Raw genomic sequence first — 23,687 nt, forward strand, 5'->3', positions numbered from 1 at the left:
AACTCAAGAACAATGGCAATGGGTTTTTGATCCTACTGCACGTGCTGGCTTTGGGGGGGCCTGGGCAGTTTGGATGCTCAACTTACTGACGGTTTTCTTTAATGATGGGACCCCTGGAAAATGAACCTCACACCAGGGCAGGGACTGCACCCCAAGACTAGCTAGACGACAAACTGGACTGAAGGGAAGAGAGAAAAAGAAAGGAAGGAGGGAGGGAGGGAACAAAGAAGAAGAGCAGGGGGAGAAAAAGAAATCTCAAAGTTGGGTGGGAAGGGATGGGAAGGTGAATAGGGTGGTTATGGGAGGAGTTGGGAGAGGAGAATGTATCCAAAGTACATGGCATGAAATTCTCTAATTAATTGCCGGGAAGGTGATGCACACCCTTAATCTTCACACTCGGGAGGTAGACGCAGGAGAATCTCTCTGAGTTCGAGGCCAACCTGGTCTACAGAGTGAGTTCCAGGACAGGCTCCATAGCTACTGAGAAATCCTGTCTTGAAAAAACAAAAAAAAAAAAAAAATCTCTAAATAATAAAAATAAAGATACATTATTTCTAACAGTTACAGGATGATTATAAAAAAAAACAGTAAAGTTAGTAACTGTCAAATAAAGGACCCCAAAGAAAGATGCACCATGAGGCTCCTAAAGCATCCTCCCCCAAGCCTCTTACAGCACCATTCCCACGCCCAGGAATGCAAGCACATCACCAGCCCAGTAAGACTGCAGTCACCTCAGCCTGCACCTACCCAGTCCTCCCACACCCATGCTCCATCCACATTGAGTATTCCAGAGTGAGCCATGCAAGAAACAAGCCTTTTCCCAAGTGCACCGTGCCAGCCGTGGGATCCAGCCTCCCTCCTTCCTGATCTCTGCTGAGTCTCCCAACATTTCAGTGTGTCCAGTGGACTGGGGCAGCATCCAGAAACAGCAGCAGTTGCGACTGCTTGGGTGTTTTGTTTTAAGAGCTACGTAGCTGAGAACCTACAGCTGTCAATCATGGGCTCCGAACACGCAAACTTTCTTTCCAGTGGATCCACAGAGTGGCTTCCGGTGTTAGAGAATGCTCTCAACACCACCGTGGGCCTTACTTCTCTGCCCTAAAGATGAGAATGCCCAGGCTAGTGCAGCCATCAGGTTGGAAAGTCACTGCAAACCAAAGGATATCCTCACCATCATCTCTGGAGACATTACTCAGCAGAACAGCCCTCACTGGGGCACTGGACAGCTATAGCTCCTGGCCCTCTATGCAACAGAGGACCACTGGGATTTTTATTAGAAGGTAGGGGATTGTGAGCGTCCCCCTACCCCCCCCCCTCCCAGGCCTGCTAAACTGACTAGAATAGGAATGCTTCTTCTTGCTACTCCCTCACAGAGAATCAAATCAGCTCCTGGAAATCTCCAAAACGACAGGCTCCGTGAGCCAGAAGGGACTCACGGAGGAGGCACTGCAGAGAGCTGCAGTCGGTGTCATCAAATATTCAACAAAGCACAGCTTTCAAAATCAAATTAAAAAGCTTGGATGACAGCCTCTCGGGGAAACCATCTTCAAATGCTAGGCATTCGTAGCCAAACTGCAATGGTGGTGGGGGAGGGGGGAGGGGGCGCTTTTGCTTACTTCATTATCTTTCAGCATCTTTTTGTTCAAACCTAAACAAAGGCGATTAACTCCATCTCAGGTCCTCAAATCCAAGCACACACTCCAGCAAGGGTCCTCTGGCTTGCTATGTCCCTTCGTCCAGGGACTGACCCCAAATGCTCACACAAGCAGCAAATGCTGCTGTTTTTACTGCACAGTTTCCACACTGACATGGGAAGCAGCAAATACTTCAGGAGCCCGAGCCCGTCGGTACTGTACAGTCTGTAGCGAGAACTGCAGATGTTCTCCCGGGTCCAGCTGCCAACATCGGACCTGGGGCTTCAGGTTTCTGCCTTCACAAATACTGTGTGATTCAATGACGGAACACAGATACTGAAAAAAATACACCTTAGATTCTACCTGCTTAACGGGCAACTCTTTTTATAAATGTTTATACATTTTTTTTCAGTAATCACACATTTATTAGAAGTTATGGCCATCATGGGTATATCTGCACAAATAAAGACAGATAATGGTCCAGCATATGTCTCTAAGAAAATAAAACAGTTTTTTGCTTATAATAATATAAAGCATATTACAGGTATACCAAACAATCATACAGGTCAGGCAGTTGTAGAAAGATAAAATCAAACTATAAAGGATATGTTAAACAAACCAATGGGTTTTTGATCCTACTGTTTATACATTTTTTTAAACCTTCAGCTGAGTCCACTCCCTACAGTTTCACACGGCAAAGAAAAATCACAATCACTTAAAAACCTGGACTCCAAAGCCCTAGTTGAGGAGTTGTTGGTAGATGAATGCTGGGGAAGGGAAAACACTTTCCTCCTAGTGGTGGTAACCCCTGATAAGTTGTCCACAACCAAGTAAATAATCTCACACTCATGCAAGCAAGCCTAATTAAACTCAGTGGGTCGTTTTATATATATATATATATATATATATATATATATATACATATATACATATATGTATATACATATATACACACACACATATATACATATGAAAGCAGTAGGGGAATATATTGAGAGGAATAAAGACTTCCAAGAGGGGGTGGGATATAAAATAGGGTAAGGAGGAGGGGAATGTAATCATAATGCATATATGAAAATGTGATAAAAGTTTTATTTTTTTTTTTTAGTTTAGACCAGCCCTGAGAGAATTTATTAAAAACCACGACATTATCAAACCACAAGCAGCAAAGTGATCATCCACTTATATTGAGAGGCTGTGTGCTGCTAGACACAGGATTAGCTAACGCCTTCCTCTCGAACACATTGATCCACGGAGTGTCTACTTTGCTGCAGGTGCAACCTGATGTCATTTCACCCCACTGCGCCTGCAGCAGACCCTATAATGTCACATTCGACCTGTGACCTGGCAGCCCGGATCCCTGTGGAGTGGGCACGCTCCCACCAGGGCTCAGCAAGCCCGCAGCTGAGCAGAGACAAGAGTCCAGACGGCTGGGGTGAGGCTCTGCTCAGCATCAGCACCATCCGTTGTTCCTGCCTGTTGACAGCTCTCCAGCCTGGAAGCAGCGGTCTCATTAGCTCAAGGACGCTAATGCAATTACATCTCTTACCATGTACCAGGCAGAGCCAGACTTCAGCCTCCATCAGCTACCTGGGTGGGAAGTGGAAAACAGGGATAGCCCTGCCCCTCAGAGAACCTCCTCAGCGGTGGCTACTGTGCCCATGGCAGACTCCAAGGATTAGATCTCCTGTACATATTCCAGATCTCACTACTGCTGACCAAGTCTTGGTGCTAAAGCTCCCACTGAAGCTAACAGGAAAAGCAGTATTATTCCAGCTCCCTTGTTAGTCTTCGGTTGCATGGGTTTTGCTCAGGGAGGCAGATGTCTACTCATCCTAGATGGGGCTCTAACAACAGCCCCAACGGAGGATCCCGCCTAAGCACAGTTCAATGACAGGTGAGTTTTCATACCTTATTCACACAGCATGGCTGCGGGGTGAGCTCAGGAGACCCCCAAACAGCTACAGTGCTGCAAGATGTCATTGATCTCAGTGTGAATGACAGCATCCCATAACTGTAACATGCAGTCCCCCCACTTCGTTGGCCTCCCACACCCGAGATATCCTAACACCTCCCCAAACCATGAAATCACAGGCAACCGGGAAGAATTACATGTGGCCGTCAGGGAAGGAAGGAACAAATAGCTGGGCTCACAGATGAAGTGTGAGGACCGTTCCACCCTCTACTCCTCTGAGGGATCATCCACAGACCATCTTGATCCGCTACCATAAAGGCAGTAATCTTTGGGATGCTTAGAAGTCAGTGTTTCACGATAGTCTCTAGTTTTCGTAAGCAAAGACTGGTCCTGTAGCTACTAGTTAGTCTTAGTAACGCGTACCTACATGGGTAACAGCATCCTCGGGTAAGCAGCACTTCATTAAAAGAGGTGAAGGGGTCTTCTGAAAAAGCATTACCTCCTTTTTTTTTCTTTTTTTTTTAATGTATTTATTTATTGAGGATTTCTGCCTCCTCCCCGCCACCGCCTCCCATTTCCCTCCCCCTCCCCCGATCAAGTCCCTCTCCCTCATCAGCTTGAAGAGCCATCAGGGTTCCCTGACCTGTGGGAAGTCCAAGGACCGCCCACCTCCATCCAGGTTTAGTGAGTTGAGCATCCAAACCGCCCAGGCCCCCCCAAAGCCAGCACGTGCAGTAGGATCAAAAACCCATTGCCATTGTTCTTGAGTTCTCAGTAGTCCTCATTGTCTGCTATGTTCAGCAAGTCCGGTTTTATCCCATGCTTTTTTAGACTCAGGCCAGCTGACCTTGGTGAATCCCGAAAGAACATCCCCATTGTCTCAGAATGTGGGTGTACCCCTCGCGGTCCTGAGTTCCTTGCTCATGCTCCCCCTCCTTCTGCTCCCGATTCTTTTTTAACTATATGTATGTGAGGAGACTGGAAATGTACACATGGATGCAGGTGACTGTTAAGGCCAGAAGAGGGCACTGGGTTCCCTGGAGCTAAAATAAAAGAGGATTGTCAACCACCCACCATGGGTGCCAGAACTCAAACTCAGGCCCTTTCTTTGTGTATCTCTGCGTATAGAACGTATGTGTAGGAACCAAATAGCTGTTACGTCTAGACAGAGCATCCAGACATTGAGACCCTTCTGTTTGTCTCTCTAAATATCATAACACTGCCCCCATGGAAATGGTATCTAAGCTGTACCAGGTCCCTTTTCTCCTAATTTAAAAGTGTCTTCAAGTCCCATGAGGCAGCACAATCCTGTGTGTGCTGATAAGTGAATAGACAGAGTACCTAAACTCTACCCTATGCTGCTCAGGAACTGAAGTAAGGGCCCATTCATTACGTCCTTGGTGTGTGTCAGATCTGGAATTTTAAAGGGTGGCAAATTTTTTTTGTCGAATTAGGGACTTTACAATTTTAAGATGCAGTGCTCTGTAGATTAAAACCATACTGCCTGCCTGAGCTTCAGGGACCCCAAGGGGCTACCAGTGGCCCAAGAGTCCCATCCTCTCAGCAAAGATTTTGATGGGGGGGGGCATTTTCTTCATGCACTTCCATGATGTAACCACATGAATGACACAGACAGACTGGAGACAAGCATCAGATCTGGAGTGGGAAAAGCACAATGATGTCATTCTCACTTCTAGTTTCTGAAAGTTATTTACTGTGCAACAGCAGTTTTTGTTTTTAATGAAGGAGATGTTAAAGTGTGTCCGCTTTAATTTTTATCAAGGAAGAAACACTGTTTAAGGGATAAAACCCACATCAACAACAGATCTTCAGAACCTTCAGGCATGTCTAAGCCCGAAAGTTAAACAGCCATGAACTTGGAGCATCTCCACCGCTGTCTGGCCACAGTCAGCTCCTGAATCTCTGGTCAGAAAATTAGACCCAAGGCAAGCCGCCAGTGTTCACCACCCAGAGCCAGCAAGTGTTGCTTCCCTTCCTCCGGTCCTTCTTGCCAGTAGGAAGAAAAACATCTATAAGGACTGTTTAAACTATCTTTCTTGTGGTTTTATAGGTTTTTGAAATGACAAAGGGCTTTTTAAAATGTGGTGTGTGTGTGTGTGTGTGTGTGTGTGTGTGTGTGTGTGTGTGTGTGTGTGTGCACGTGCACAATGCCTGCAGAGGCCAGACGAATACGTCAGATTACCTAGAGTTGGAGTTACCAGAGACTACTAGCTGCTGGAAGTGGGTACTTGGAAGTGAACTCGGGTCCTCTAGGGGAGCAGAATGTACTCATAACTACTGAACCATCTCTTCAACTTCTGCCAAAGGACATTTGGAGCACCTTTATTTAATACAAGTGCCAAATCAAGCCTAAGCAAAGTTAAGGCTAGGCTAATACAGGTAGTTTTTCACTATACAATGAAGGCACCTGTTAATAACACATTTAAATGTGGGGGAGGGGACCATTTCATTGTCCATATCATATATACCTCACCACTCAGACAAGAACGCAAAATGACAGTTTATAAATGTTTCAAAAAATTAGAAAAAAAAATATTTTGCTGTTTGGGGCACCCCATTACAGTAGGAACACATATTCAAAGAAGCTGCTCAACTCAGGGTGTCCAGGAAGCAAACAGAGAGAAAGAAACTGGCACCCCAGAGACCCAGTTTCCACTAGGCACCCTCTTTTAAGGGTTCCAGAACCCCCCAAGAACACCAATCCAAAACCAAACCTTTAACATGTGGACCTTTAGGGAACATTCAGGGTCCAAACGACAGCATGTCTGTTAAACTGAAGGCGGGTTTTAGAGCCAGTGAGATGGTGCCACCAGAAAAGGAGGTCGCCACTAAACCTGACAGCCTGAGCGTCATCCACAGAGCTCACATGATGAAGGAGCAAAGCAGCTCCTGGAAGCTGTCGTTTGATCTCTGCATGTGCATCATGGCACAAGTACTCCACATATACAATAAGTAATTAGAAGTAAAACAGGTTTTCAACATGGCAGCCCACATTATCTCCATTTGACCTGTAAAGCTTCCTGAGACTAGAGAGATATTCATGGGGATGGGGGTGTTCTGGTGAGTTTACTCACAAAACCAAAAAAAAATTATGGGACAAACCACCAGATGACTTCATTACTCAGAATTAGTGTTCTGCACAAGAAACTCCACCTTTCACAACACAGAGAATTAATAGCACAACCCCACCCATTCTCTCTAAGCCTAGATGATGCCCTAAGCAGGAGAGGCAGCTGAGTAGCTAGGGTCCTCCCTCTGCTCAGATCCTCTACTATTCTTTAGCTGCCATCGAAAGTGTACAGCATGCTTCACGGATGGCTTGGCACAGTGTCCTCAATTCCTCCTTCCACACAGACATCCCTATCTGATCTTGGACTCTTGGCCAAAGAAAGAACAGCCTTATTTAAAAAAAATGTTCCAGGTGATGCCTACCAGCTGATTGGAGCCAGTGTATTCAAGAGAATCCAGCTTTTTTGACAAGACCAAGAAGCCCGGGGAGTTTGGGCAGGAATCTCTACCCCCTCCATTCGAACTCGCAGCTTCACAACCTGTGGCTACCAGGATTAATCACACTAGGCTCCATAATGCAATTTCATAGAAAGTTTTACATGCAGAGAGAACTGTTCCACATATTCCTATGCACCTAGCACCTGACTTTGCTAATCATTAGCCCATAGACAGTCTTGCATTCACCACACCTCCACCACGTGCCTCCCCAAGAATGCTGAACACACATTATTTCATATCTAAGTGCTTTTAGTGCAGATCCCTCAACAGTGAGGCACCCCCTCTACAAGCGTCACCCCACTGTTATCATTCCTTCACCCCAATCCACGAGAACTCCTTAAACCCCTACTTACATTAGTCTCCAAAAGAACTGCAACCTCCCAGCCCACACCCCCAGGGTTCCATCCTGTTAGACACTCCATATTCTGAGAACATAAGGCAAGCAATCTCCTCTGTATGAAATGAAATAAATCTGTCTGTAATAAAATAAATCTGTAAGTACCCAATTTGAAATATCTATGCAAATATTTACATGCGAAGACTACCAAACTGTACTCTTCCTTCATATTCAAAAGGCATTTCTATATTCATTTTTAATGAAAACTTTTGTGATGGTCAATAAAATGAGAAACTCCTAGTTGATGGCAAAGTACTTCCTTCAGCTGTGTTTCAGTTCACTGTCAGATCTGAGTATACAAGGTTATTCATCTTTTCCTCTAAAATCTTACTAGCAGAAAAAACAGGGTAGAGGTATCTTCTTTCATGAGAAAGGTCCAAAAACTCTTTGCTTTGGGGGTTAGCAAGAAACCTGACTCTAGAGAAATTCCCATGAATCCACAAGGAAAACCCCAGCTAAGAAGACCCTAAGCAATAGAGGAGAGGGGGCCCAAACTTGCCTTGCCCTGTAGTCAACTGATATCTATGGTGATATCTTAAATATCACCATAGAACCTTCATCCAGCAGCTGATGGAAACAGAGGCAGAGACCTGTATCAGATCACTGGGCTGAGCCCCCAAAGTCCAGTTGAAGAGTGGGAGGAATGGGAATATGAGCAAAGAGGTCAAGACCATGATAGATACACCCACTGAAACAGTTTACCTGAGCTAATGAGAGCTCACCAACACCAGTCGGACTGGAAAGGAACAAGCATTGGAACAAACTAGTCCCTCTGAATGTGGTTGACTGTTGCATGGCTGGGGCAGACTGAGGGGCCACTGGCAATGGCACCAGGATTTATCCCTACCACTTATACTGGCTTTTGGGGATCCTATTCTCTTTGGATGGATACCTTGCCTGGCCTAGATATAGTATGGAGGGCCCTGGACCTTCCCCAAAGCAATGTGCCTTACCCTCTCTGAGGAGTGGATGGGGCTGGGGTGGAAGGTTATGTGGAGGAAAGGGAAGAGGGGAGGAAGTGGGAACTTGGATTGGTATGTATAATAAAATAAGATAGTTTTTCTTTCTTAAAAAAATAAAATTAAAAAATAACTCTTTGCTTTCTAATTGGAAATGTGTGATCCAAAATAATACTTGTTATAAATCTTAATTAGGAACTGGAAAGATCGTTCGGGGATTAAGAGCACTTGTCGTTCTAAACCTAAGCTCAGTTCCCAGCACCCACATTGGGCAGCTCCCAACTGTCTGTAACCCCAGCAAATTGGGATCCAATGCCCTCTTCTGGCTTCTGTGTGTAACTGTGTGCGCACATGCGCATGCACACACATGTGCACATACACAAACACACACCACTTACATACATAAATAAAATTGAAAAGAAACATTCTTAAAAATAATGTCATAATCAAATATACATAATATTATAACTTCACCTGTTCATGGGTAAGTTTCAAAGTAGTTAAGTAGTCCTTTTCATCCATATGTTTGTAAACTTAGTCACCAGCTTAAATGATTTCTAAGTTATAAACAATAGACACTACCAATTTAGCAGACCATCTAAAGTAACATATTAGGTATATCTTTTAATATTAATTTTATTTGTGTGTGTGTGTGTGTGTGTGTGTGTGTGTGTGTGTGTGAACTACATGTGTAGAGGTTCCCACAGAGACCACAACAGACTGTTGGATCCCCTGGAAATGGAGTTAGGAGTAGCTATAAACCACTCGCTATGGGTCCTGGGCATCAACCTCAGATTCTCTGGTGGAAGAAAGTAGTGCTCTTAATTGCTGAGTCATTGATCCAATACTAGCTTCATCCCAAGTAAGCAGAAGTTATATGCGCTCTTAAATGCCTGTAAAGTAAACAATGGGGAACAAGAGAGAAAGAGAGAAATGTTGACCAATGATTATAATGCTAATGTTTAACAGGAGAAATAAGGACAGGTGTTCTATGCTGCCTGTCCCAGGGGAAATCAATTAACAGTATTGTGTTATCTAGTCTAATGAAGAGAGAAAATTGAACACACTCATTATGAAGAAATGATAAAGTTAAAAGTGATAGATATGCTAATTACCCTGGGTTGACTGACACCCATTGTATACATGAATTGAAAAGATCACATCACATTCGTCAGGGCACGGTGGTACACACCTTTAAATCTAGCAACTGGGAAGCAGCAGTAGGTGGATCTGTGGGTTCAAGCCCAGCCTGTTACACCTAGTGAAATCATGTCTCAAAATAAAAACTACACTTTACCCCACAAGTATCTAAAACTATGTGTCCATCACAAATTTTAAAACTTTTAAATAAAAACAAAAAAATGAAGTGAGCAATAAAGTCTGCCTATATACAATTCCATCATGGGTCTAATGTTGATCAAAGCATATTTTCAAGGAACTTATTTGCATGTATAGAAATACATATAGAAATAGTGAGAAAATGGTTATTATAATGGCTTAGAGCAAAGCTACAAAGAACTGTCCCTCTATAAATTTCAAGATTAATTCTTAGTTTCTTGATTCTTTGTTTGTTGTTGTAATTGCTTTAAACCATCTACTTGGGATGGACATCTGAGTTTACAACAACCACCAAGACCAGTACAATCTCACCCAAGCAGAAATCGATAAGAATCAGTTAAGAGGCCGTCAGGTGTTGGTAAAATTGACAACTCAAGTGACAAGAGGAACACACATTCAGATATCAGGGGCCACACTGTCACTTCTATCTCTTCCCAGTCTAAACAAGGAGAGGAAAGGAAGGGAGTGGGGGAATCCCATGTAAATATGGCAAATCTAGATAATAGAAAAGAACATCAGATCACCAGCAGACTAATAACCATTCTTTCACTGTTGGACCCATAAGGCATGAGGTCCCCGACCTCATAAATTCAAACAAAAGGTGGGGGTGGAGGGGAGGTTGGGAAGGCTAAAATCCAAACAGGAAACAAGAACAAGATAATGCACCATAAAATAAGCTGCGGCTACACACTAATGACTTCATAAGAGCATCTCCACAGCAGGTGTTCATGAAGGGGAGTGAGGGATGTGGGTCTTCAAAGATGGCTCAGATTGGCAGGAAAACTTCCAAAAGCATCTTGTCTACCATAAGCTCTTCAGGTCCCACTGATTCCCAGTATCTAACAGAATCACATGTGCTACAAATGCCTACGTACTTCCTACCAACAGAAATAAGGAGGCTGTGTGGGCACACAATGCTACTCTCTGGTCTAATTGATCTTAGACACTCTCATCACAGGTTGTGCTTCTGTCTTGGTACAAAGATGCTCATCATCTGTGGACTTAGCTCTTATTCTATGCTTGCCTTACCTCAGCCCTTCCGAACACCAGTAGAGACCTACACGATGACCTATGTAGTGCATATGGGCTGTGCTGATCTAGGCCAGATCTCATAACGTCAGCATTGAAGTGGAGGATGTAGTTGTGAATAGTTTTATCAGTCGAAATCTTTTCATGGGGGAAAAAAAATCACAAACCATCTGAAGCATAAGAAGCAAACTTCCATGAGGAATTTTATCAGTTAACGATTGCTGGGGAATGAAGTAGCATATTCTTCAGTGCTATAGCCATCGCTCAGTTGTCCACATTCCAGTAAATAACCATTATCCACACAAACAACTCAAATTAACTTAAATGTGGGTCACACATACAAAATGTGAAAGTAGGAGAGTTACTTCTTGGGAAGAAGAATTTCAGTGTAGGAGGGAGGGGGTGAGAGAGGATAATGGAGTGGCAAAGATTAAAATCCATTGTCTACATGGATAAAACTGTCAAGGAATAAATAACAAGTGCAAGGCCCATGCTTTCTTTGTTTACTCATTTATTCATCTGCAATCATTCATTCTATACCTAGTCTGTGTTAAGTATGATACTGAGCACAGGATAGACAGCTCAAGAATATTATTCTCATCCTAAAGTGGCCCAGAGCTACTAGTTTAGCCATTTGTAAAATAGAATATTTGGTATAAAATGCATGGTAAGCCTAAATTCGAAGCCAAAGACAGGGAAGGCAACAGCCCGTCAATTTTAGAGATGGGATGGGGGGCATGTGGGTGTAAGATGACAGTCTAATTATGATAGTTTCTGTGCCTAATTTCAAGCAATCTCCTGTTTCCTCCCCGAAGTCAGAAATAAGGAGCACATGCAAGAGCATGGTGTTTTTTTGAGGGTGTGCCTTTTCTTACTGTCCTTCCTCCAAGCCCCTCCTCAACTCATGCCAGCTTAGTCTACTTCAGCTTTACCTCCAATGTTCTAAATTATTCCAGCCCCTTAAGTCATGTGACTACAAAAGCTTTCCCATGTCAATGCAAAAACACAACTCTCAACCTCAAAAGAAGTAAGACATAGTTTACTCTGGAGCCAAATATGAATGGCCATGACCTGGGGAACAGCGATTTAGGTCACCCCAAATTCCATGTTCCAGTGGAATAGCAATTTCATAAATATATTAAAGCAACAGAACAAATAAAGTCATAAGTCAAGACACTTTTCAAATATGCTGGTGGAAACATCAGGTAGACGGGTTTTAGCAAGCTGGAGAGCAGGGCAATTGGCCTTGGGTACTTTCTAACTAATCTCTTGGCTCTTTGATTAATGGAAAACTAGGCTTACATTCCAAAAGGTTTTTTTTTTTAAAACCTACTTGTCAGGATGTTCAATCAGCTGTATCTGTTAGGGCAGATGCTGAAAGGGGAGAAGGAGGCAAGGAATGGCTATTTATTAGACTATGAATAGCCCAAAATAAATTGTCATTAGGCTCCGGACTGGTAACTTCTCAACCTCTCCACATCACTGGAGTTTCCACAGCCTTTGGAGGCACAGCTGTTTCCCAGGGATTCTCCTGCACACCAGATACTCATCTCCAGAAACCATCTCATCATAAACATTCAACTTACGTCATCTACAACCAGTCATGACAGTAGCCCTTATCTAGTATCTTCATAACCCATCACCTCCCTCAACCCTCACACCAACTTCCTGAGGCTCTCGCTCAGACTGACTAGGTGAGGATGACTGCAGCTCAGAGCCAACACTGGGATCTTATTAATCCACCCCCCTTTCTTACTCTCTGGGGGGATTTTACACATTATTGTATTTCTTTCAACAGATGCTTCACTGAAGACTTGCCCTGACCTTTAGTCCAGGACTACAAAAGTGGCTCTATCTCTTATTTCATTAGTCTGAGAAACTCAACAAAGCAAGAAATTAGAATTTAGTGTTCCAGAGAATACTAACTAGTTAGACTTTAATAGGTAATTGTGCATTCTTTAAATGTCTACCAACAGCTTGCAAATATTGAGTCAAGCAAAGTTAAGCAGATTTCTATAAAACTTTTCAGATTTTCAAATCTACTAATGTGTTATTAAAAACTCCTAAGATATACCCAAGAATACTTCTCTGATTCTCATGTTTTATTTATTATTTTAATATATATAACATAAAAGTAAACATTCTGATCATTCTAAATGCAATTCAGGGTATAAAGATAATTTACAACATAGTCCCAGGATCCATTCTAGAACTTTCTGACCACAGATTCTGTGGAAGATAGCACTGGTATCAGCTTCCACAGGATACAGTTTGAGAAACATTACCATGAGGGGAAGATCAATGGCAGATGTAGGAGGAGGACACAGAGCCCAAGACACAACTGAGGAGCCAGGAAAGAGCACCTGGGTGCTGGATCGGATGCCCAAGACGAGAGGTGTAGGTGAAAGCATAAAGACACACACATGATGGGGGATAGTCTTCTGTTTTGTGTTGATTTCATTGGTTAAATAAAAAAAACTGCCTTGGCCCTTTAATAGGACATAAAATTAGGTAGGTGGAGTAAACAGAACAGAATGCTGGGAGAAAGAAGACGAGTCAGTCACCATGATTCTCCCACTCCAGATAGACACAGGTTAAGATCTTTCCTGGTAAGCCACCTTGTGGTGTTACACAGATTATTAGAAATGGGTTAATCGAGATGTGAGAATTAGCCAATAAGAGGCTGGAACTAATGGGCCAGGCAGTGTTTAAAAGAATACAGTTTCCGTGTAATTATTTTGGGCAAAGCTAGCCATGCGGAGCTGGGTGGAACGCAGCCCACTGCTCCTCTCAACACACACAGGACCAAGCATTGGGCCCACGGAGCCATGAGAGCTCTGAGAGGTGGCCTCAGACACAAACATCCCTCAGTATCTCCAGGGATTGGTTTTAGGACCTCACACACATAGAAAACAAAATTCCAAGGATGCCCAAGTCCCTTGATAGAATGGAAGCATATTTTTAACCATCTGTATATCTCACGCACATTTAATCAAATTCAGATTATTGCTTGGGGAGTACATGACAAGAACAGTAAGCCTGTCCATTTTCAAAATAGATGCTTTGCTTTTTTCTGAACGGTTATGTCCCATAATTGGCTGAAGGGATAAATACAGATCCCAGAATTCCATTGCCTGGGGTTAAGGATCAGCAGCAATGGCCCTCACTAACCTATCCCTCCCAGTTAGATGTATTAATAAATAAAAACCTACAAAATAGCCTGCCATACATACACAACTAATCTTTAACAAACAATTATTAGAACAATTTAATGACCAGTTCCATTATCCAATGAGTATTTACTGAACCGTACTCTAACATAAAGGTGGTAATATCCAGTTTCAAATCAAAAACATAATCTTTCCCTTAAATAAAATTTCAATACAGAAAACTAATCTCCTTTTATCTATTTTAATAAGCCATTATTCAGCAGTGATCCTTAACCTCTGTAAACATTTGTTTCACTTCCCCTGTTTTATTAGATAGCTTAATTTAAGGAAATGAGAAAATGGGTGTTACTGAAGTAAATCTGAGAGTCCCTGTGAATCCACAAGGCTCAGAACACACAACTGGTCTGGCGGTATCTGAGATTTAGAAGAAGCTGAGCATCATGAAGCACCCTTCCTCTGACTGTCAGTCATGGGACATGCTTCATCTCTATGTCTGACAAGTATGGTAGGGCCAGGGAAACAACTCAGTAGGCAAAGGGACTTGCCACCAACATAACAGCCTGAGCTTGATATCCTTGTCCCACATGGTAGAAAAAAAAGGTTCCTGTAAGATGTCCTCCATAGGCACCCAAGCACGCATACACATGCGCACACACATGCATTTGCTCGCACACGCACGCACACACACACACACACACACACTAAAAGATGTGTATTTAAAAAGACTGGACTAGTGTCTTACTATAAGGAACCTATATTTATTGAAAAGTCCTACTTCATTCGTCAAGTCAATGAGATGAAAGTATGAGTGACATGATGGACAAATCTTGAAAACTGTGAAATTTTTTTCAATATGAGAAAATAGTTCTAATCCACACAGGTCACCCAGGACACTTTAGCTAAAACACCCTGCGTGTAGGATGTAAGACTAGAAAGGGGAACATGAGGGGGGAAGGAAGAGATATTAAGGGAAGGTAGAGAGGAGCAAAGAACACACATGGCATAAAACGGAAGGGGGGCTATTGAGGAAGAGGAAGTTTATCAGTTTATGACCAAAGTGATTCCCAACATCATCTACCATTCAATCCTACTGTCCATTGTTATGAGAGATTCTAGAAGTGTCAAGTACAGACCCAGAGAAAATGTGACAGCATACATTAGTTCTATATGTTACTACTTCTACAATGGAAAGTGTCATCTTTATTTCTGATACAAGCACAGCCTTGGGGTGACATAAATGAAAACTAGACAAACTCAGAATCATCTTCAAAATGAGCAATGTTCATATCCCACCCATGGCTTAAAATTTTTAGTCTTACAGGTTCTGTGAAAACTTATTGTAAAAGCCTAAAGATATTTATGGAGCTGTACCTTATACTGTTCAAGAAATGCCAAAATAAAAGAGGGGTGTGCACATACAAGCCTTATGCTGTCTGGAAGTCTCTCGTCCCATTGACTCAACATTAAATTATGATTCCAAATGTCTGATATTGGTGCATCAGAAGTATTTTACAGAAATATCGTAGCCTAATCTGAGCTGTCAGAATAATGGCACATGATAATGGCCTATCCTTGCTCAAAAAATAGCACAGAACCATTCAGAATTCAATTAAAGGGTTTTCCTATGAAAGAGATACTCTCCTTCCCCATCTGTCACCATTGTACTTTTTTTCATTTTCATGTCTTGTATTCATTCATAGTCACTTGTTACTGATTGGCCAACACTAGATACCTTTACCCTATTCATGATTCATTCCTACCCCTCCCCCATTTCTGCAATTCAACTCTTACCATTCTGTCCATTTCTACCCCATAGCCCATCACATCTACCAGCTGTTTCTCTCAGCCCAGGTCAGATCACACTCATTGTTCTGTTCCCAGTCTCTCTCCACCCTGTCTTGCCCTTTTCAAAGACAAATCTGATTCAACAATCGGGACTGTGATGCTTCCAAAGGCCCTGAGTTAGTGTTTGCTGAACTGATGCCAAGTCCTGTCCTACTGCAAAGCCTTGGCTTCCCCACAGCCCACCATGGCTTTCTCCAGTACATGGACTTCCTGACCATCACCTACTCCATGAGGTTACCCTACGCTCCTCACAGTCCACAACCATCATCACACATTGGGCTCAATGTGTCTCAGAAGCTCTTAGAGCATTCACATCCTCAAATGGCAGGTGAGACGTTCAGGGGTTTAACGAAGAAATAGATCAGTTACAAGAAGGAAAATGTGAAATTAGGTCTTTCTGACTGAACCCTATTAGCATGCCATGTCCTGCTGAAAGCTTGATGACAGCAGAAGCCATTTGATTAGAATCATATCAAAATGACATGAGTAGCATGCAAGGAACACATAGGGCTGGAGAGAGTAAATTGCCTGATACACAAGCATGAGGACTTCCCTTCAGAACTCCAGCATCCACAGAAGCCGTAGTGTACATCTGTAACCCCAGCACTTCTACAATGGGAAAGAGACGCAGAGATGGGATAATCATGGGCCAAGTGACTGGCCTGAAAAGCAGTGACCACCAAGACTGTGTCTTGAACTAAGTGGAAGGCAAGGACTAACAACCAAGGTTGTTCTCTGACCTACACACACACACACACACACACACACACACACACAAAACATATGCAAACATCATGAAACGTGCACCTGCATACAGAGACAGAGAGAAGAGGGGCATTAAACCATGTTGGTGACTGCTTGGTGCAATGCAAGTCTCTCTCTAGAGTCAGTTGTGGTGACTGCTTTGTCCATCAATAATTACTTTCTGGTGCTGCAATAAATCACTGACAATAAAAAACAACTTGGGGAGGAAAGGGTTTCTGTCACTTATTCTTCTACATCACCGTCCATCACTGATGAAGATGAAGGCAGATCTAAAGCAGAGACCACGGAGGACTTTCTTTCAATCTTTTCCCTCTGGCAGCTACATGGCGTCTCTCTGACTCTGCCTACTTTCTCTCAGCATTTACTTTAGTTTTCCCACCTAGCTCTATTCTGCCCTATCACAAGGCAGATCGAAGACTGGTCAGGTTTTATAAACCATGACAACGTGTGACACACTTTAAATTACTACTGCCTATCATCTTTACCTAAAAATTCTCAGGGAGAAGAGCAAGCACCACAAGATATTACTAAGGTGGCTTGTGTACCACTTTATACAGGAAAAACGAGGACAGCTAAGAAACTGTATCAGTGTAGTGGTGAGATTAATGGGGAACACAAACTGAAGTGGAGCTAAAAGCAGATACCGCAGTGAATCACAATATGGAGGGAGCTTCCCCCACTGTACAGGGATAATAAAGCCCTCATTCCACTCTGACTGGGACATAGCAACAAATACCCTGAAGTTTATTAGCCTCTCTTGTGTGTATGTGTCAATGAGCACATGGTAGTCTTGATCTTTGCTTGCATTTGTTAATCTCAGGTAAAAAGAATTGCCTGGGATTTCAAACCTACAGTTGCAAGTTGTCTATCTGACCCCAAAAACTGCTCCCAAAGAGACTGGCTCATGTATTAATTGCCATGTCCCAGAATAAAGGGCATTTGCAGTCATCCCCAAACCTTAAAGCTGATATAAAATTAAGAGCAGGTATAGCCGTCAGGCAGTCATGGTACCACACACCTGTAATCCTGACACGCGGAAGCAGAGACAGGAGGATTACTGCAAGTTTGAGGCTAGCCTGGTCTACATATCAAGTTTAAGGCCACCTAAGGAGATCTTGTCTCATAAAATTATATATGCAATTATACATATTTTCTTTAAAAGGCACTGGTATGAGAAGTCCTTTAGTATATGTGTTGCTTTTATTGGTTAATGAATAAAGAAACTGCTTTGGCCTGTGATAGGGCAGAAAAGAGCTAGGTGGGAAAACTAAAGTAAATGCTGAGAGAAAGTAGGCGGAGTCAGAGAGACACCATATAGCTGCCAGAGGGAAAAGATTGAAGCTGCCAACTGGAACCTTGCCAGTAGGCCACGAGCCTCGTGGTAAAATATAAAAATGGGTTGACCAAAGATATAAGAGTTATCTAGCAATATGCTTAAGTGATTGGCCAAGCAGTGATTTAAATAATAAAGTTTCTGTGTGATTCTTTGGTGGTCTGGTCAGCAGGGAACAAACAAGCAGCCTCCTACTACAAGGCACAATATCTAGGTTTGGAGCAATGGCTCAGTGGTTTAGAGCATCACTGCAGAAGACCCAATTCATTTCCCAGCACGGTGGCTGAGAACCACCCATAACACCAGTTCCCGCAAATCTGATGCCTTCTTCTGACCTCCAAGAGCAATAGACACACACGGTGCACATGCACACATGTAAGCATATACACATAAAAGAACTAATCTAAAATAAATATCCTATATCTGAAGCCAGCAACATAGTTCAATGAATAAACATATTTGCCACCAAAACTGAGAGCCCACACGGTAGAAGGAGAAACTTGATTTGTGTAAACTGTCCTGTAACCTCCTCAAGTGTACCATAGTGCATGCATCCATACAATAAATAAATAAGTCTATAAAATTTAAAATATTGTGTCTGATGCAGAGCAGGTGATTATTCTAGTGAGCAGAGACAAATCTGATGCCAGGTTCAGTCTCCAAACTCCTGTTTCTTTTTTAAGTAACTGGAGAGAATGATGAATAAGGTCTAAAACCCAGGAATGAGATGACTGGAATGCAGGCTGGCACTGGACAGGCAAACACTTTCTCCGGGTGAGAAAAGAAGCTGGCTAAATGAAAATAATAAATAAGTAGAACCTCCACAGAGAACCAGGAAGAGCCTTTTACACATGTACAGAAACTAGGGGAAGGTGAGTGTTAAGGATTAAAGGGGCTGGAGAGATGGCTCAGAGGTTAAGAGCACTGGCTGCTCTTCCAGAGGTCCTGAGTTCAACTACCAGCAACCATATGGTGACTCAGAAGCATCTGTAATTTGATCAGGCTCCCTCTTCTAGCATGCAGACAGAATACTGTATACATTTAATAAATAAATAATTTTTTTAAAAAAAAAGATTGAAACTGTCACAATTTCACTATAAACTGTCATCACTTATAGCTTAAAGACACTACCCACTAAACACATGGAATTCCAAATACTAGAATCAAGCAAGTAAGGTTTACAATTGCACTCAACTTCCCTCTAAACATCTAAACAAACTCCAGGAAAAGCAGCACAGCCCTACGAAGTGTGGTGAGGGAAGGAAATGGAAGGAGATAGCAGTGCATGTGATTTGTGTGCCCTGTATAAACTGATGAAACTATCAAGGACCTAAACCATTACTAAAAATAAATTTTAAAAATATTGTAAGGAGAAACACAGCCTGCCAATGGCAGGGACTCCTGGGCCCAGAGATAATGATGGCTGTGCGAGGGACACAGCTGCAGAGGGGGCCTGGGAACTGAGTGTTCACGTTTTCTTCCCACGTCAACCAGGCAGGTTCACCAAGACATTAGCCACACAGGAACCTGTACGGCCCTCCCAAATGTCCTCTTTAGATGTCTTACTATTTATAGCTTAGAGATACCACACGCCAAATGAGAACATGGTATTCCAGATACTGAAATCAAAGAAAAGGGTTCTCAATTATGCTTAATATCTCCCTAAATTTCAAAAAAAAAAAAACCTTCCCTTCACTCTTTCTAAAGAGTTGTTTCTTCCCAGAGAAAGTCAATAATTGTGTTTCCTTTGACACAATAACTCATATCATCATTTCCCGACTGACTGCTAATCTCACGTCCTTAGGAACCAATATTTCTTATTAGAAAAACCACCTCTGGACAATCTTTAACATTCTCACTAATCAGGACATGATTCTGTTTGCTGAGGTTTGGAATCCTTCAGTTTGATTTCTGTTTATTCAAACATAGCAACTGCTATAAGGGAAAACCTTTTCAGCTTTCATTAATAATAGCCACTGACAGCGAGAAACCCCCACATTTAAAAGCATTACGATCGAGGCATATTTCTCCAGAAAGACTGATCTAGACTAGCTGTCAGTTTACTGCTGCTCCTATGTTTGCCTTTGCTTCCATCACCAGGCTGGACAGTGAGTAGTCTCTGGAGGAAAAGCGGTCATGGGGAACTGAGCTTTTGGATTCATGTGCCCTGGAGCTCTATGGCCAGCATGCACTGAGGTTCTGAGGTGGAGAAAAAGGCTCATGATAACAGACTTCACCCTGCTGCGGAGGCAGGAGACAGACAGGAAGTCAGGAACCATGGACAAGACTTTCAGAGGCATCAGTGCCACAAGGGAAAAAGTGGCCAATGAGTTCACTCCTCAGAGCACCTGCTGGAGAAACTGTGTGTACACACCAGAAAATGCAGTAAGGATGTTCATGGATGCAGCATTCCAGGACAAGAAACAGCCATGCTGCCCATGGGCAGGAATATAGGCAATATGCCTGCCCACATACCCACATGATGGAATAAGGGTTTTTAATAAGGGAGCGTAACAGAACGACACACAACAATGTCCAAGCCTAAAAAACAACGGTGACCACAAACGCCTGGTACCAAACCCTGCCTACTGAGTGCTGCTGGTTTCTCAGACAGTCACACTTTATTTTGTATACAGCAGCACAGTTTATATGGTAAATAACACTATCATCGAATGATTTGATATAGTTTTAAGCAGAAGAAAAACTTCAGATTACAAAATGCCTCTCCTCACAACAATTATTTTTAAATAATTTTTCTAAGTGGGTCAGTGTGATAAATTTGCTCACTGACCAGTTGTGTCTGGTTTCCATTGCACTAGTGATTGCGAGAATTAAAAAGAATGAAATGTTGAATTATTTTGGGTGCAAAAATGGTTCATGCTACTTCAATACAATATAAAGTTGTATACACATGTTCAACAAGGGGAGTGCATGACAGATTGAAACTAGAAAACAGTTTATATCCTCGTCCATGACCTGTGCGCTCTTTTGTCTGCCCTCCATTCCATCTCATCAGCTAGTGTTACTTTCTCTCTTTGTAGGCAGAGGACAACATGAAAGAATCCATCTTCCTTCTACCATGTATGCCCAGACTGAACTCAGATCCTACAGCTCAGTGGTGTATGCCTTTACCCACTGGGCCAGCATCGCACCAGCTGAACAATGGGGGTTTGGTTTGCTTGGTTTGCTTTTGGAAGTTCAGAAGTAGTAGGCTTGGCTTACAACTACTAGCTAGGGAAGTGTGCCTACGTGCTACAAGACAGGAAAAGGCAAACAGTAAATTTAGGGCACAGGACTTCTAGAAGTGGAGAAGAAATCCAGGCTGAATCACCAGCTCACTGACAAGCTCACAAGCTTTGATGGAACTCCATAACCAGGCATCTGTGGCATATCAATCAGTATGTAGCAAAGACCACAGAGGAAAGGTTGCAAAGAAAATAACACAGAGCGTGTGATGGGATCTCTGCAAATGAAACATGGTCTACAAGGAACAACCAAAAAGCAAATCATTGTAGAAAATAAGAAAGAAGGCACCCCTTCCCTTTTCTTAGAGTATTTCCTTTAGACATCTTGTAAGTTCTTTCATGCCCCCAAAATAAGTGTGAATTCCTTTGAAAGCTAAATAAGGCTTCAGTCAGTTCTGTGACCCCCAAAATAGCTTTCTCAAGGACCCGCAACTTCGGAATGTTAACACCCAAGGGAGATAGTGCCCCTATCTACCTCCCTGTCTCCAACAGAGGCTAGAAGCCTAAGTGGGTGGGTGCCTGGCTACAAGCTGTCAAACTATCTTCTGTCACAAAGATAGGAATTCATTTCACTGACACCCACGATCAGCTTGGACCCTAGGTGACCTGACTCAGAGGAACTGTGGGTAACCCTGTGAGGTCAAATCCTCTTAAGGATCTAGTTGTCTGTCCTGAGAACAAGTAGCAAAACAGATTGCTATCTGTTTTGTTTCTCAATGGCTTGCAATGAGCAGGCACCCTACTCTGTTTTCATAGTCACATGACCACAAAACTGCTCTTTACCACTTCGTGGAGAGTTTTTCAGAGGAGAGAAAAGATTGTGTTTGCAATTCTACTTTCCCAATATAGGTAGGAGAGAGGGCACTTAGATTAGGTTGCTATCTGAAACCAGTTTCCCAAGCAACAGACCCTAAGAAAAGAGGTTTGCCAGAGGTTTAATAAGGAAGTCTCGAGAGACTGTGGAGTGTGGATAATGCAATACATGTATAGGGCAGAGCCTTTTCTCTTTACTACCGGCTATCTCCCTGAGAGAGTTGATACTCTCATGGGCAACCTGACCGGATTTAGAATCATCTAGGAGACACACTCCTGGGTGTGCCTGGGGCAGCATTTCCAGAGGAGATTAGGTGAGGTGCGAAGACATGTGGGCAGCACCACCTCATGGACTGGCAATCTGATTACCAGCATCCATGTTTCCTGACTGTAGATGTGGACATGAAGTGACCAGCTGCCTCATGCAGCTGTCACCACGTCTTCCCTGCTATAATGGACTCCACTCTCAAACCATGAGACAGAGGGTGAACCATGTGGCAGAAGGCAAGAGAGTCTAGTATAATGATGATGACTATCAAATGATTGTCACAGAAACTGCCCCAGACACGACAGCATCACGGGGGAATCCTTACAGCGCTGACACGTGTTGGTTACGTAACTTCAAAGGAGATAGAAATGTTTGTTCGCCTGAGATGCCATGGAAACTTAATTTTAGCCCTTCTATACATAACGACTTTTATTATTTTTTTAAAAGCAAAAATATGTTACTTGCAATAAAAAGTTCCTTGAGAAAAGGGGCGACATATCCCCTAATAGTTTCTGTTTATCTGCAATCTCAATATCTCTCTGTATGTAATCTCAATACCGCCCCCCCACACACACACACTTCTTCAAGACCCAAGTAAAATCAAGCTGCATGAAAAGAGATTTTTTTTCTAGATTACTCTGATACCTTTCTTCATGTGTATCTGCGGGGGTGTCCTGGCTAGGTTTAGGTGTTAACTTGACACAAGCTAGAGTTATCAGAGAAAAGGGGTCCTCAGTTGAAGAAACGCCTCCATGAATCCAACTAAGACATTTTCTCAATTAGTGATCAGTGGGGGAGGGCCCTGGGCTGAAGGTCCTGGGTGCTATAAGAAAGCAGTCTGAGCAAGCCATGATGAGCAAGTCAATAAGTAACGTGTCTCCATGGCCTCTGCATCAGCTCCTGACTCCAGGATACTGCCCTTTTTGAGTTCCTGTCCTGACTTCCTTCAACATGAACAATGCTATGGAAGCATAAGTCAAATAAACCCTTTCCTCCCCAACCTGCTTTCTAGCCATGGTGCTTCATCGCAGCAATAGGAATCCTAACTAAGACAGAGGGGTATGTGTGAATATCTGTGTACGTGAGTGTTCAGGCCAGAGAACAAGCTCGGATACCATTCTTCGGGATCTTTCCCCCTTACATATATTTTTTTAAACAAGATCTCTCGCTGGCTTGGAACTTGCCAATTAAGCTAGGCTGGCTGGCTGGTCAGGGAGCCCCAGGCATCTACCTGTCTCTGTCTCCCCAGTGCTTGGTTATAAGATGTATCACCATACCCAGATCCCTTTTATGTGGTTTCAGGATCAGATCCACGTCCTCATCTTTGCAAGGCAAGCACTTTACCTAATGCTTGGAAATAGGATTGTGACATCGGGTGACTGCATCCCCATCCAGCCTGTATCCCCATCACTTTTGCACTAAGGATTGTGACATCGGGTGACTGCATC

At 43.0% G+C, this 23,687-nt stretch overlaps 1 protein-coding gene and 1 pseudogene across 3 annotated transcripts in view; one reads left to right on the forward strand and one right to left on the reverse strand.

Annotated features, from left to right (window-relative positions):
• The window catches only part of Ryr2 (ryanodine receptor 2), a 574,535-nt gene that overhangs the window by 465,799 nt on the left and 85,049 nt on the right, over nt 1–23,687 (reverse strand). The window lies entirely within an intron of this gene.
• Nucleotides 6,332–23,687, forward strand: part of LOC101995706 — a 56,769-nt pseudogene continuing 39,413 nt past the window's right edge.

This window comes from Microtus ochrogaster, unplaced genomic scaffold, assembly GCF_000317375.1.
Source record: "Microtus ochrogaster isolate Prairie Vole_2 unplaced genomic scaffold, MicOch1.0 UNK2, whole genome shotgun sequence".
In the NCBI taxonomy this organism is placed as follows: Eukaryota; Metazoa; Chordata; class Mammalia; order Rodentia; family Cricetidae; genus Microtus; species Microtus ochrogaster.